This window comes from Pristiophorus japonicus, chromosome 3, assembly GCF_044704955.1.
Source record: "Pristiophorus japonicus isolate sPriJap1 chromosome 3, sPriJap1.hap1, whole genome shotgun sequence".
NCBI classification, from domain to species: Eukaryota; Metazoa; Chordata; class Chondrichthyes; family Pristiophoridae; genus Pristiophorus; species Pristiophorus japonicus.
This window is the reverse complement of record NC_091979.1, coordinates 43509401-43525652: the sequence shown is the minus strand read 5'-3', so window position 1 is coordinate 43525652 and position 16252 is coordinate 43509401. Positions and strand designations below refer to the sequence as shown.

At 45.4% G+C, this 16252-nt stretch overlaps 1 long non-coding RNA gene across 1 annotated transcript in view; it reads left to right on the top strand.

The window, feature by feature from the left end:
* The window catches only part of LOC139259716 (uncharacterized), a 128059-nt gene extending 114394 nt beyond the window's left edge, over positions 1-13665 (top strand). The window contains exon 3 of the long non-coding RNA XR_011592638.1: positions 13544-13665. This is a non-coding gene — a long non-coding RNA (uncharacterized lncRNA). The remainder of the gene's footprint in view (positions 1-13543) is intronic.
* Positions 13666-16252: the final 2587 nt, after the last annotated feature.

Genomic DNA, 16252 nt, shown 5'->3' with positions numbered 1-16252 from the left:
AGAAAGCAGGAGTGGGGTACTGAAGTTGCATGATCAGCCATGATCATATTGAATGGTGGTGCAGGCTCGAAAGGCTGAATGGCCTACTCCTGCATCTATTTTCTATGTTTACAGGGATCAGCTCTTTAGTGTCAGTTCTCAGCTTGGTAGCATAGGGCTCAGCTTGGGCCTGTGTGCCTTGTTGCTTCACAGCTTGTCGAAGGCCGTTTTGCTCATGATGGACTGCCTTGCACCCGTGTCCAGTTCCATGGATACGGGAATACCGTTCAATTCAACTTCTAACATGATCGGTGGACATTTCATGGTGAAGGTGTGTACCACGTACACTTCTGCCTCCTCGGTTTGAGTCTCTAGTTCAGTTTGATCCGCCGTGGATCAGTCTTCCTCTGCAACATGGTGGTTTGCAGAGTTTGCAGCTCGCCTGCACATTCGCTGGATGTATCCCATTGTTCCACATCCTTTGCACGCATAGTGTTTGAAGCGGCATTGATGGATTCGATGATCACCTCCGCAGTGCCAACAAGGTGTCAATTGCTTCGCATTAACTCTTGATGGTGGACTCTGAGTCATCTGAGGTCGTGCAGCTGCAGGCGTGTATGTTCTGCCATATGCATTCCTGCCTGAAAACGACGTAACTTTGTGTACAGTACTTGCCGAAACATCTTTATGCTGTGAAATTTGTTTGCTGTTATCGCTGGTGGACATAAATGCCTGGGCTATCGTTATGGCTTTTCTCAGGTTCGGTCTTTCAACAGTCAATAGTTTGCAAAGGATAACCTCATGGCCAATGCCAAGCACAAAAAAGTCTCTTAGCATTTGCTCCAGGAATCTATCGAATTCGCAATGTCCTGCAAGGTGCCTTAGTTCGGCCTTCAGACCGTTGAGATGTGTAAAATCGATACCTTGTCATCAGAACGCTCTCCTTCGGATTTAGGTGCTCCCGGACCAGTGTACACAGTTCTTCATACGATTTGGTTGTTGGTTTCACCGGAGCAAGAAGATTCTTCATGAGGCCATAGGTTATTGCCCCGTAGACAGTGAGGAGGATCGCCCTTCGTTTGGCAGCGTTCGCACTCCCTTCCAGCTCGTTGGCCACAAAGTATTGGTCAAGTCGTTCCACGAAGACCTCCCAATCGACCCGTTCTGAGAATTTCTCCAGGATACCAACACTTCTCTGCATTCTCTGCATGGTTCGTTATCTCGTCGGCAGTTGTTATGTCTTGAATAAAGCATTGTGACTGAGTACTGTAGACATGAGTAAGTGTGATCTTAGTCTCTTTATTCTAACTCCAGAGTGCTGGTACAGCATGGGAGGCCTGATTATATGCAGTGCTCCTAAAGGATGCTGGGATCTCTTGGGACTCCAACAGATACGCCCTCTGGTGGCAATAGGATGCTGGTTACATAGGGTTGCATACATAACAGTTACCACCCCCAATCTGGGCAGGGTACAAATTTGCCCCCTTTGTATCTCATAAATCTCTACAGGAACCTCTCTTGGTTGCCTCCTTTCAAGACCTGAAAAGATTTCCCATTAATTCAAAAATTAAGCTTTTCCCTTGTGTTTCAAAACTGGACCAAGTATTCAAGATGTTGCCTGCCTAGAGCTCTGCACAGTGTAACCATGAAATGTTTCAACTTGCATTCCACTGATTCTGCATTAATGCAGCATTATAGTTCTCTTGTTCTCAGTGACTGGACATGGCATTCTTTCAACATCACCATTCACAGCCTACTCCTTGTAATGGTATATATGGAGTTAAAATCCAGGTTCACTCATAGAGAATGCTCCAGCTTGCGTTGATATGCAAAGCCCAAGTTATGTCAGCTCAGGTATCCAAACAATAAACCACTGGGGCCGAAATTCATGGTCCAAATAAGACCTGTTACCGCCAGAAAGTGGCTGCCAGACGGCGCAGTCGAGCGGCCGCCGACTTCCGGTCCAGTGGCCGCTACAACCCAAATTCAGCTCGGGGATTTTTCTGGCGGTCCTCACTTTCCGCCCTGCTGCTGCCGACTGCATAATCAAAGCACGCACTGCTGATCTTCCACACCTTCATTACACTCTGCGCAAAGTTTATGTCCAAAAATCCTAAATCAGCTTTCTCTGCCGGTGCACCTTGTTTTGTGTGTGTGAGCCACGGCAGTGCAGCGGCCTTTCAAGGGGAGGGCACACTGCCGCGGCCAGCATGTTTTTTTTGAATGCGCTTATTTTTATGGTGAAAATGGCCGTCCTGGTCTGTCCTTTGTCTGTGATTGGTCTCCTTGGAGGATAAGCTGCACCCTGAAGTTTTGACAGAATGTGTAACTGGAACCGCCCATCTCCAGGTCTCACTGACTCTGCAAATTGTAACTCGATCCACTTTGACTTCCAGAAGCAACAGAGAATAGATCTTCCCAGAAGGCACCAAGGGCCAGCCAAAGTGCCTTACCCCAGTGCAATTGCATCCCTTCCCCAGCCAAAGTACCTTACCCCAGCGCAAGGGCATCCCTCCCCCAGCCAAAGTCCCTCCTTGCACCAGCGCAAGTGCATAACGTATTCCCCCCACCCCACCATAGATGGGGCATTGTGTACGGATTGTTAACAGGTATGAAGTGAATAGTGACAATGTCATGACTTCTGGATTTCATCCACTTCAATGATATCCCGTGTAGGGGGTTGTAAGAACATGATCCGTCTACCCTGAGTTCCCTGTCTCCACCCACTTTCCCCCCTCCCCCCCAGTCTCTCTCTCCCTCTCTTCCAACCCCTCTCAACTTTCTGCCCGCTGGCCCTCTCAGCCCAACAGTACTTCTCTGCCCACCGCCAGCCGCTCCCTTTCGGCCCCCTGCCTGCCACTTCTCTGCCCGCCGGCCCCCTTGGCCCCCACTGCCCGCCGGTCCTGTAGGCACCCTGGTGGCCCTCTCGGCCAAATGCCGCTTCTCTGCCCGCTGCCTTCCACGCTCTGTTGGCCCCGCCGCCGGCCGCTCCCTCTGGGCCCCCAGCCGCTTCTCTGCCTGCCGGCCCTCTCGGTTCAATGCTGCTTCTCGGCCCCCCGTCGGCCACGCACTCTTGGCCCCGCACCGGCCGCTTGCTCTCGACCCCCCACCGGCCAATCTCTCTCGGCTCCCCGCCAGCCGCTCCCTCTCAGGGCCCCCCCGCCACTTCTCTGCCCGCCGGCCCTCTCGGCCCACACCGCTTCTCTGCCCGACGCCGACCATGCTCTCTTGGCCCCCCCCGCCAGTCGCTCCCTCTCGGCCCCCTCCCCCGTCCCCGCCGGCCGCTCCCTCTCGGCACATGGAATTATTCAGCTTTGGGACACACTTCTGGTTTGGCACTTCCGGTTCCGGCGGGAGACATCAGGGGCCGGAGTGTGACAGACGCATGCCCAGAAAAAACACAGTACAAATAGTTACTCCCATTTTTTTTTTTGCCGACCTACTTCCCGATTGGCCGGCCAAATATGCCCCCCCGATTTCAGCTGGGCCGCCATAAGCCACCTGGTACCCCCTCATGGGTGCTAGGCCGCTGGTCCGGCCGAAACCCTCCCTGGTGGCCCAGTGGCCGATCCTAATTGTTCACTGCTTCCCCCCTTCAAAGCAGGGGAGAGACATGGTGTTGCAGACACACAATGATGTCACCACCGCTCTGCTGCTGAGTGACAGTGGCGGAGACTCCATCCCGCCCCCACTTCCGCCCCTCACAAGCACTTACTGCCGCACTTCCAACCCCATTATAACTGGCTTCAGGTCCGATCCAAAAAAAATGGCAAAGAGAAGAAAATCGATCGAGAACCCGCCTCATCGGACCCGCGGTTAAAAACTTTCAAAAACGGTATTTGCACCAGCTTTCTGGCGGGCTTGAATTTCGGCCCCATTAAATTTAAATACACGCATTTTGTGGATTTTATTTGTATATATATTTGATTGGCAGTTATTTTTTGACATTACAAGAAACATGTTTTAACTTTATTTTTTGGTGGCCATTTTTGAAGGTACTTCCCAATCTATCTTGTTAAAATTGATCGTCGCCAATTTTTTTTCTAATGTACAGAATTCTTCCATGGATTTCATCTGTCACTATTAACGCCCATTTCCAGATTTTATGAACCTCTTGTAGATTTTTGAGAACCTTATCAGACTCGACCTCTTCGACATTCTCCCTTCTTCCTACATTAGTGTCATCCAGCAACTTAGAAACATAGAAAATAGGTGCAGGAGTAGGCCATTCGGCCCTTCAAGCCTGCACCACCATTCACTAAGGTCATGGCTGATCATTCACTTCAGTACCGCTCTCCTACTTTCTCTCCATACCCCTTGATCCCTTTAGCCGTAAGGGCCATATCTTGAATACATCCAATGAACTGGCATCAACAACTCTCTGCGGAAGGGAATTCCACAGGTTAACAACTCTCTGAGTGAAGAAGTTTCTTCTCATCTCAGTCCTAAATGGCTTACCCCTTATCCTTAGACTATGTCCCCTGGTTCTGGACTTCCCCAACATCGGGAACATTCTTCCTGCATCTAACCTGTCCAGTCCCGTCAGAATTTTATATGTTTCTATGAGATCCCCTCTTATCCTTCTAAACTCCATTGAATAAAGGCCCAGTCGATCCAGTCTCTCCTCATATGTCAGTCCAGCCATCCCGGGAAACAGTCTGGTGAACCTTCGCAGCACTCCCTCAATAGCAAGAATGTCCTCAGATTAAGAGACCAAAACTGAACACAATATTCCAGGTGAGGCCTCACCAAGGCCCTGTACAACTGCAGTAAGACCTCCCTGCTCCTATACTCAAATCCCCTAGCTATGAAGGCCAACATACCATTTGCCGCCTTCACCGCCTGTTGTACCTGCATGCCAACTTTCAATGACTGATGTACCATGACACCCAGGTCTCGTTGCACCTCCCTTTTTCCAAGTCTTCCGTCATTCAGATAATATTCTGCCTTTGTGTTTTTGCCCCCAAAGTGGATAACCTCACATTTATCCACATTATACTGCATCTGCCATGCAATTGCCCACTCACCTAACATGTCCAAGTCACCCTGCAGTCTCTTAGCGTCCTCCTCACAGCTCACACCGCCACCCAGTTTACAAACTTGGAGATATTACACTTAATTCCGTCATCCAAATCATTAATGTATATTGTAAATAGCTGGGTCCCAGCACTGAGCCCTGCGGCACCCCACTAGTCACTGCCTGTCATTCTGAAAAGGATCCGTTTATCCCGACTCTCTGCTTCCTGTCTGCCAACCTGTTCTTTATCCACGTCAGTACATTACCCCCAATACCATGTGCTTTAATTTTGCACACCAATCTCTTGTGTGGGACCTTTTGAAAGTCCAAATACACCACATCCACCGGTTCTCCCTTGTCCACTCGACTTGTTACATCCTCAAAAAATTATCGAAGATTTGTTAAGCATGATTTCCTTTTCATAAATCCGATCCTGTCACTGCTTTCCAAATGCACTGTTATTTCATTTTTAATAATTGATTCCAACATTTTCCCCACTACTGATGTCAGCTTAACCGGTCTATAATTACCCGTTTTCTCTCTCCCTCCTTTTTTAAAAAGTGGTGTTACATTAGCTACCCTCCAGTCCATAGGAACTGATCCAGAGTTGATAGACTGTTGGAAAATGATCACCAATGCATTAACTATTTCTGGGGCCACTTCCTTAAGTACTCTGGGATGCAGACTATTAGGCCCCGGGGATTTATCGGCCTTCAATCCCATCAATTTCCCTAACCCAATTTCCCGCCTAATAAGGATATCCTTCAGTTCCTCCTTCTCACTAGACCTTCGGTCCCCTAGTAATTCCAGAAAGTTGTTTGTGTCTTCCTTCGTGAAGACAGAATCAAAGTATTTGTTCAATTGGTCTGCCATTTCTTTGTTCCCCGTTATAAATTCACCTGAATCTGACTGCAAGGAACCTATGTTTGTCTTCACTAATCTTTTTCTCTTCACATATCTATAGAACCTTTTGCAGTCAATTTTTATGTTCTCAGCAAGCTTCCTCTCATACTCTATTTTCCTCCTCCTAATTAAACCCGTTTGTCCTCCTCTGCCTAATTCTAAATTTCTCTCAGTCCTCAGATTTGCTGCTTTTTCTGGCCAATTTATATGCCTCTTCCTTGGATTTAACACTATCCTTGACCAATTTCCATTGAGTACCTGAGTTCAGGACCGTGAATAATTCAGAAGCAGCATTGATCCGGGGATTCTTCCTCCCCATCATCCACCTGGCAACACTCCTCTAACAAGTACCCCCAATTCTCTTCCTTCAGCTAATTTATTACCCATAACCAGGTTTTGTCGTTCCTCAGATTTTTGGAGCCATTTGAATTTTAACGGCTTGAGGCCCAATTCTCCAGGGCTCGGGAAACCCGGTTGCTAAAGGGAGTCGGGAGCTGCCAGAAACAACAGTGAAGTAAAAAAAAAAGATTTACAATAATACTTCCAGGGATGAGGGATTTCAGTTATGTGGATAGACTGGAGTAGCTGAAGTTGTCCTCCTTAGAGCAGAGAAGGTTGAGAGGAGATTTAATAGAGATGTTCAAAATCATGAGTGTTTTAGATAAAGTAGATAGAGAGAAACTGTTCCCATTGGCAGAAGGGTCGAGAACCAGAGGACACAGATTTAAGGTGATTGGCAGAAGAACCAAAGGCGACGTGAGGAAAAACTTTTTTACGCAGCGAGTGGTTGAGATCTGGAATTCACTGCCTGAAAAGGGTGGTGGATACAGATTCAATCATGTGAAGCAGGGCTGCGTCATTACCCCAACCCTCATCTCAATCTTCCTCGCTGCCATGCTCCACCTCACAGTCGACAAGCTCGCCGCTGGAGTGGAGCTAAACTACAGAACCAGTGGGAACCTGTTCAACCTAGGCCGTCTCCAGGCCAGGTCCAAGACAACCCCAGCCTCTGTCGTCGAGCTACAGTACGCGGACGACGCTTGCGTCTGCGCACATACAGAGGCTGAACTCCAGGACATAGGCGATGTATTTACTGAGGTGTACGAAAGCATGGGACTTATGCTAAACATCAATAAGACAAAGGTCCTCCACCAGCCTGTCCTCGCCACACAGCACTGCCCCCCAGTCATCAAGATCCACAGCACGGCCCTGGACAACGTGGACCACTTTCCCTATCTCGGGAGCCTCCTATCAACAAGAGCAGGCATTGACGACGAGATCCAACACCACCTCCAGTGCACTAGTGCAGCCTTCAACCGCCTGAGGAAAAGAGTGTTTGAAGACCAGGCCCTCAAAACTGTCACCAAGCTCATGGTCTACAGGGCTGTAGTAACCTGCCCTCCTGTATGGCTCAGAAACATGGATCATGTACAGTAGACACCTCAAGTCGCTGGAGAAATACCACCAACGATGTATCCACAAGATCCTACAAATCCCGAGAGGACAGACACACCAACGTTAGCGTTCTCGACCAGGACAACATCCCCAGCATTGAAGCACTGACCACACTTGATCAGCTCCGCTGGGCAGGCCACATAGTTCGCATGCCAAACACGAGACTCCCAAAGCAAGTGCTCGACTCGGAACTCCTTCATGGCAAATGAGCCAAAGGTGGGCAGTGGAAACATTACAAGGACACCCTCAAAGCCTCCCTGATGAAGTGCAACATCCCCACTGACATCTGGGAGTCCCTGGCCAAAGACCACCCTAAGTGGAGGAAGTGCATCCGGGAGGGCGCTGAGCACCTCGAGTCTCGTCACCAAGAGCATGCACAAATCAAGCGTAGGCAGCGGAAAGAGCGTGCGGCAAACCAATCTCACCCACCCCTTCCCTCAACGACTATCTGTACCACCTGTGACAGAGACTATGGTTCTCGTATTGGACTGTACAGCCATCAAAGAATTCATGTTAAGTGGAAGCAAGTCTTCCTCGATTCCGAGGGACTGCCTATGATGATGATCAAAAGTGAAGTGGATAAATACCGTAAAAAAAAATTGCAGGGAAATGGGGAAAGGGCGGGGGCTTTCCTCATTTCCCAACGGCACAGGCTCGATGGGCCAAATGGCCTCCTTCTGTGCTGTAACTATTCTATGATTCTAAGTGCTTTTTAGAGCACCTCTTGTGGGCCAGGAGATACAGGAGTGCTTCCACCGGCCCCTCAAGCAAATCTGCCACGATCTTCCGAGCCTCTGTCCCCTCCTCCGTGATCAGCCTCCCTTCCCATGATCTTCATACTCCTGGCGATCTCTCTTCTTGCTGCGGTGCTCTGAATCCTCCACCATTGTTCTTTTATTTTGTTCCTTCTGTCCCTAAGCATTGACTCATATCAGAGTACAGTTCCACAGGATCAGGCAGCTCTCCAACACCTCCTCCTAGTAATTATTCTTTATGTGTAAGCTAACTTACAGGGAGTGTCAATAGTTTATTCAACCATGAACAGCATTATAGCAATACTTTATCAAATCCTCACCCAAAGTTAACATGCCATTACTTTCCATCTAGGATCTCTTGATAGCGATCAGGGTGGACACACAGGGCTTGCCCCCTGCTCTTTTAACAAACTGACCGTGAACCCAAAATTTGGCTGGGTCTTTGCTGGGGCAGACTGGCGTTCCCACCACGCTTCCAGCAGTGTAGCAGAACCAGGGTTTCCATGTTCTATATTCACACATGCTCAAAAAGGGGAACATGCGGTTATTCAAAATACAGTCTGTGAAAATTAACAAAGAATCTAAAAGTAATTTAAGAACCTTCAGCATGATGTGTAAATCAGGTTCCCTGTGTAATTGATGAAGATAACCTTTTATTTTGACAGACCTCCTTCAAGAAGCCTTCTCTTGATCTCCACCACATTTCCTTTTGAATCTTTTTCTTGCATTTCGTCAAAGTTAATAGTGTGCGTTTTCCCATTTTTCGTGACAACTAAGGTTTTCTCTTTATCTTGGTAAGCTTTCTGAAGGTCATGGTTTGAAGACTGATCATAAGGCTGAAATGTTTCTTTATTCACAAACTCCCACTGGACAAGTGTCTTCACCCGAGCCTCTTCCTGCTTTCTATCCTCTCTCTTTGGCAGACTGAAGCATAAAAGTCAATTCTAAAATGGGTTCCAGAACATCGTCACTGTTTCCATTTATTATTATTTTCTTTTGATGCACTTCAATGTTCAATTGCTGTTTTTCACAGAGATCTGTGATTTGTTGCCTTTGGTCGTTTGACAAACAGACTGCATATTCATTGTCGATTATTTTGTTTGTACAGTTTTCTTTAATTAGATCTTCAAGATCCTTCTGAGCCTTAGCAATAGTACCCTTTGTCATGCCATATACCTCAACTATGCCAATCAAACACTTTGCTGGCCTCAGGTTTCATTGGGAGAGTTTGTGCTGAAAAAAATATATATTTATATCACATATATAATATATATAAAATCTTATGTATGTACACACTTACTGTCAACTTTTTCCATTGTGGAGAATGGAATTTATAATGACAATATAACAATAAGGACAGAATATATGACTTTAAAATGAGGACGCCCCGGTCCAATTATCCCCTGCCCTCTACCACCGCTTCTCCTGAACATTACACTTGATCTCACCTCCTCGGCAGGTTCTCCATAATCTTGACAGGAGAGCTGCAGAAACCCAGGGAACATGGCACACATGCTGTTTACACCATCTTTCTCGTATTTCTGCAGCTCTTCTGCCTAAGTTATGAGCAGGAGAACCGCCGAGGAAATTCATCCCTGCGTGTAACACACAGGAGATCGACGAGTATTTATTAAATAGACTTTTTTGTGTCTTGATACCTCAACTACCTAAATGTCAGGAGTCACTTTATTATTTTAACAACATTAAATCATAAAAATAAACATGTAACCTAATTTTGGTTGAAAATAAGGAATTTAAAGCATATTAATTCTGCTCATTCTGTCTCTCCATTATCTCTCCTGGTTTATTTTGCTTTAAAGTTAACTACTTTTTTTCTTTCTAATCCACCTTTTTTGACCCTTTTCAAACATTAGTATTTGTCTGTGGTCTTTGGAGTCTGAGAGTGCCGAAATAAATAAGCTGAACTGCAATTCTATAAAGGTTAATCAAGTATACCCCCAAACAGTCATCCCAACTTCCCTCCAATTACAGATATGATAGGGTCTGCAATACAGCAAATGCACAAATGTTAAAATGCCTGCAGACGGATTCACTGCTGACAATAATAAACCTTAAACAGTGCCCCTTTAGAATATAATCAGACCTCAATTTAACTGACTCCATAGATGGAAGATTAAAGCATCCCCATCATGCGACTGTGGAACTCTTAGGCACATCATTGCGCACTGCCCTCAGGAAATTCACAGGCAACCTAAAAGATATCCACGCTGTTGCACTGGAAGCTTTGGCCTGCTTATCTGACTTAGATATTGACATCTGATTTGCTTTGCTACTACCATACGAAAGAAGACTGAAAGTATCAAAATATTAGTAGATTTTTCACAATGTGTGTCAGAATAACTACAAATATGTAACATCATGGTATATATTTCAAAACGGGGAAGTACATTAAAAGTAAGCTGGAGCACTGTTCTTTGGCTTCGACATGTGTTAGAACCCAGTCCAGAATGATGAGGTAACATTCTTTTCTCTCTGGTGCCTGTTAAGAGTCTTGCATTGAATGCGTTTGGGCAGTCTCAACCCAACTCTTAGTGGATGCAACCCACAGCACAAAACTGACCAAAATCCAGCACTAAATTGACTGTCATATAAGAACATAAGAATTAGGAACAGGAGTAGGCCATCTAGCCCCTCGAGCCTGCTCCGCCATTCAATAAGATCATGGCTGATCTGGCCGTGGACTCAGCTCCACTTGCCCGCCCACTCCCCGTAACCCTTAATTCCCTTATTGGTTAAAAATCTATCTATCTGTGACTTGAATACATTCAATGAGCTAGCCTCAACTGCTTCCTTGGGCAGAGAATTCCACAGATTCACAACCCTCTGGGAGAAGAAATTCCTTCTCAATTCAGTTTTAAATTGGCTCCCCCATATTTTGAGGCTGTGCCCCCTACTTCTAATCTCCCCGACCAGTGTAAACAACCTCTCCGCCTCTATCTTGTCTATCCCTTTCATTATTTTAAATGTTTCTATAAGATCACCCCTCATCCTTCTGAACTCCAACGAGTAAAGTCCCAGTCTACTCAATCTATCATCATAAGATAACCCCCTCATCTCCGGAATCAGCCGAGTGAATCGTCTCCCTACCCCTTCCAAAGCCAGTATATCCTTCCTTAAGTAAGGTGACCAAAACTGCACGCAGTACTCCAGGTGTGGCCTTACCAATACCCTATACAGTTGCAGCAGGACCTCCCTGCTTTTGTACTCCATCCCTCTCGCAATGAAGGCCAACAATTCATTCGCCTTCCTGATTACCTGCTGCACCTACAAACTAACTTTTTGGGATTCATGCACAAGGACCCCCAGGTCCCTCTGCACCTCAGCATGTTGTAATTTTTCCCCATTCAAATATTCCCTTTTACTGTTTTTTCTTCCAGGTGGATGACCTCACACTTTCCGACATTGTATTCCATCTGCCAAACCTTAGCCCATTCATTTAACCTATCTAAATCTCTTTGCAGCCTCTCTGTGTCCTCTACACAACCCGCTTTCCCACTAATCTTTGTGTCATCTGCAAACTTTGTTACACTACACTCTGTCCCCTCTTCCAGGTCATCTATGTATATTGTAAACATACATCGGTCCCAGCACCGATCCCTGTGGCACACCACTAGCCACCGATTTCCAACCCGAAAATGACCCGACTCTCTGCTTTCAGTTCGCCAGCCAATTCTCTATCCATGCTAATACATTTCCTCTGACTCCGCGTACCTCTATCTTCTGCAGTAACCTTTTGTGTGGCACCTTATCGAATGCCTTTTGGAAATCTAAATACACCACATCCATCGGTACACTTCTATCCATCATGCTCGTTATATTCCAGTAAATTAGTTTAACATGATTTCCCCTTCATGAATCCATGCTGCGTCTGCTTGATTGTACTATTCCTATCTAGATGTCCCGCTATTTCTTCCTTAATGATAGTTTCAAGCATTTTCCCCACTACAGATGTTAAACTAACCGGCCTATAGTTACCTGCCTTTTGTCTGCCTCCTTTTTTAAACAGAGGCGTTATATTAGCTGCTTTCCAATCCGCTGGTACCTCCCCAGAGTCCAGAGAATTTTGGTAGATTATAACGAATGTATCTGCTATAACTTCCGCCATCTCTTTTAATACCCTGGGATGCATTTCATCAGGACCAGGGGACTTGTCTACCTTGAGTCCCATTAGCCTGTCCAGCACTACCCCCTTAGTGATAGTGATTGTCTCAAGGTCCTCCCTTCCCACATTCCTATGACCAGCAATTTTTGGCATGGTTTTTGTATCTTCCACTGTGAAGACCGAAGCAAAATAATTGTTAAAAGTCTCAGCCATTTCCCATTATTAAATCCCCCTTCTCATCTTCTAAGGGACCAACATTTACTTTAGTCACTCTTTTCCGTTTTATATATTTGTAAAAGCTTTAACTATCTTTTTATGTTTTGCGCAAGTTTACCTTTGTAATCTATCTTTCCTTTCTCTATTGCTTTTTTAGTCATTCTTTACTGTTGTTTAGAATTTTCCCAATCTTCGGGTTTCCCACTAACCTTGGCCACCTTATACGCATTGGTCTTTGATTTGATACTCTCCTTTATTTCCTTGGTTATCCACGGCTGGTTATCCCTTCTCTTACCACCCTTCTTTTTCACTGGAATATAATTTTGTTGAGCACTATGAAAGAGCTCTTTAAAAGTCCTCCACTGTTCCTCAATTGTGCCACTGTTTAGTCTATGTTTCCAGTCTACTTTAGCCAACTCTGCCCTCATCCCACTGTAGTCCCCTTTGTTTAAGCATAGTACGCTCGTTTCTGACACAACTTCCTCACCCTCAATCTGTATTACAAATTCCCATTCCGTGAGGTAATAAAACTGGTTAATACAGCAAATGAGAATGCTATAATGGCCCCATGAGGTTGTTCCCTCTGAGATTGTGGCACATTGTGGGGCAATGCTGGATGAAGCTGACTTGCGACAGCTAAATGCAAAATTGGGGTAATTTACTGAAATGGTTTTCAACATTATGGAAAACACCTTCAGGATTATCGAGCTGACTTCAACTAAAATGTTCCTCACCACCAGACTGCAAAATGTTGAAACGCTGCTCCATCACTGGCAAAACAGATCCATCATCAGTGATTGGAACAAAATAGTCCTTATCACAGGCAGTGAAAGTTGAATAAAGTCTCGCACATAACCGCATATTGCATCCAGCAATGCATTTACAATATCACGGAGATTCCTTGCTCCATCCCCTAAAAGAGACAGTGGAATTGTGTGGTTGAGTTCAGTGCAATGAGAAAGTTTAACAAAAGCAACGGCTGTAAGGTAATCAAACTATTAAAATCCTCGACTACATTGCTTTGCTATCATTTATTTCTGTTGTGTTTTTATTTTCAATTTTTACTGTAATTTTCTCCCCTCCCATCATCTTAAGGTATTGCCTCTTTGATGGGATTCAGTTCTACAGGCAGCGGATAACCTGTGTCGAAATCTCGACCTCCGAAAAGAATGACTCCGACACTTACAGCTCCGATGGAAGTTTCCCTTTTAATTTACTTGCTCGCAAGGGGTAAGTTTCACTCAGTCAAGGGCTAAAATGAAACCTCCGCAATGGTACAGCTTCACAAGATATTTATACAGTAAAACCCAAGTTCTGGCCTCTCCCTGTGTATTGCTCTGTCTCACAGTCAGTGAATACAGATAAAGAGTTAATTACTATATCCTGGACTGAAATGGTGTCAACATATTTCCTTTTGTCAGGGTTATCAGAAAGCCAAACGGCCATTACTCCATGAGTCATAGGTAATGGGCTATCACCTGTCTTGTATTGTATCAGGATTATCCCATTTCCTGGTCAGTTTACCTGTTTGCTTCAAATGGATGAGGTAAAGGAAAGAGATAATGGCTAGAAGATAAGGGTGGGGTGACATGGAACTCCTGTAGTGTAGACAATAGGAGAGCACCATGGGGGGGTTACTTGTCTCAGCATGACTTGTCTCCTAGCTGTCTGATAACCATCAGCCATCTAACAGCAGGTTTAGCTGTTCATAATAAGCTGGCTATCAAAAATGCAGAAAGTTCTGGAAGGGCCAGGACTCCATTTTAATCAAAAGGCACACAAATACCGTATGGTATCAGCTTAGATAAAAATACATTTCCACATTCCCCCATTTTGTCCTTCACAAGGACAACTCAATCCATTCTGATCTTGTACAGTCTCTCCATTTCCATTTCTTTTAGTTTCATTACTCACTAGGCATATTATACCCTCAGGATTTCCTATTCTGGGAGTAATGCTTAGGAAGGGAGGCTGATGGTTATTATCATAATTGGGCTGGTACCATCCCTGGAAGGCTGTAAGATTATACCCTGCCGACCTCCATTCTGTTTGCTCCTTTGTTTCTGGCCCCTTAGTTAGTTTTGTCCTGTTTTGCACTGTCAACCATTCTATCATTTCTGATTCGTTAAAGGGGACAGATCTCAGGGGAATACCCCCCTGGAGTGGACAGGTACATGGGAACATATCCAACAACTCGACAAGTTTCTTTCTTGAGCATACCTATAACTCAGTGCCATAAATACGTTTACGTGCAATTCCCTTCGCTGGTGGGTCTGTACCCATGGTGTAATCAATAATGTGAAGTAAAACCCTGTCAATCCCAGCACCATCAGTCCCCATAGTCCATACAGTTCTTTATTCAGTCTTCCTTTTTCTGTTCCTCTGATTCCTTCGTCCCTTCCTCCTGGTCGGGTGCCCGTTTGCAATGGGATGCGTGGATCCATGTTGGTCTTTCCTTTACCTTGATTGCAGTATTGGTCGCCAGCAGGACCTGGTATGGTCCTTCGAATCTTGGCTGTAGACTGCTTTTCCTTTTAAAAATCTTGATGTAAACGAATTCCCCTGGCTCCAGGTTATGACACTTCCCTTCCGCTGGCTTGACTTGGGCTTCCTTTACCTGTGAATGAAAGCTGGAAATACATTTGGTTAGTGCAGTACAATAATTCAACATATTTTCCTCCATTTTGTGGATGTCCATCTGTTTTGCAGTAAATGGTGCTGTAAAAGGTAGTCGTTGGGGACGTCCCATAACTATCTCATGTGGTGACAAGCCTGTTGTTCTGTTGGTTGCAGATCGCATTACCATCAAAGCTAAGGGCAGCAGTTCTGTCCATTTCAGTCCAGTGTCATTGCATAGTTTTGCCAGCTTATTTTTAAGCATTCCATTATATCTTTCAACAAGTCCAGCTGATTGTGGATGATAACTGCAATGAAAACGTTGATTAATCTGTAAAGCTTTACACATTTCTCTTATGACAGTTCCCGTGAAATGTGACCCGTTATCACTGGAAAGCTTAGCAGGGATTCCGAAGCGCGGTATAATTTCTTTTAACAAACATTTAGCAACAGTAGTGGCATCGGCCTTTTTACATGGAAAGGCTTCAATCCATCTAGAGAACACATCTACAATAACTAATACATACTTGAATCCCATACACATAGGTAATTCAATAAAATCCATTTGTAAATGTACAAAAGGCCCGATTGGATTTGGGTGGGAGGCAGATTCTACTTTTTCCGTCTTACCCGGATTCATTGTCTGACAGGTAACACAATTTTCACAGATTTGTTTTGCAATTGCCGAAATACCTGGTGCATACCAAGTTGCCAAAATATAATCTGCCAATCCCCCTTTGCCTGCATGTGTGAATGTATGAACACATCGGGCAATCCATGGAAGTAAGGATCTAGGGGCCACCACGCGGCCGTCATGGTGAACCCATATTCCTTCTGGATTTTTATAACATTGATCCTTCGTCCAGGTCACCACCTCCTCCGTACTGGCCTGTGTCTGAAAGGCCAGCACGTCATTAATAGTGGGTGGCGGGTCTGAGCAATTATTTTTCCTTAGTGGGAACAATGACACCTGCACCCCCCCTTTCGACAGAGCTGCTGACTTAGCTGCATTATCAGCTCTGGCATTCCCGAGTGCCACCTCATTCGACTGGCCTGTATGTGCTTGGCATTTGATAATGGCAAGTTTTAAGGGGCATTGAATGGCTCGCAGGAGATTTTCCACTTGTTCTGCATTTTTGATAGGGGTTCCTGAAGAAGTCAGGTACCCGCGAATCTTCCAAATTTGTC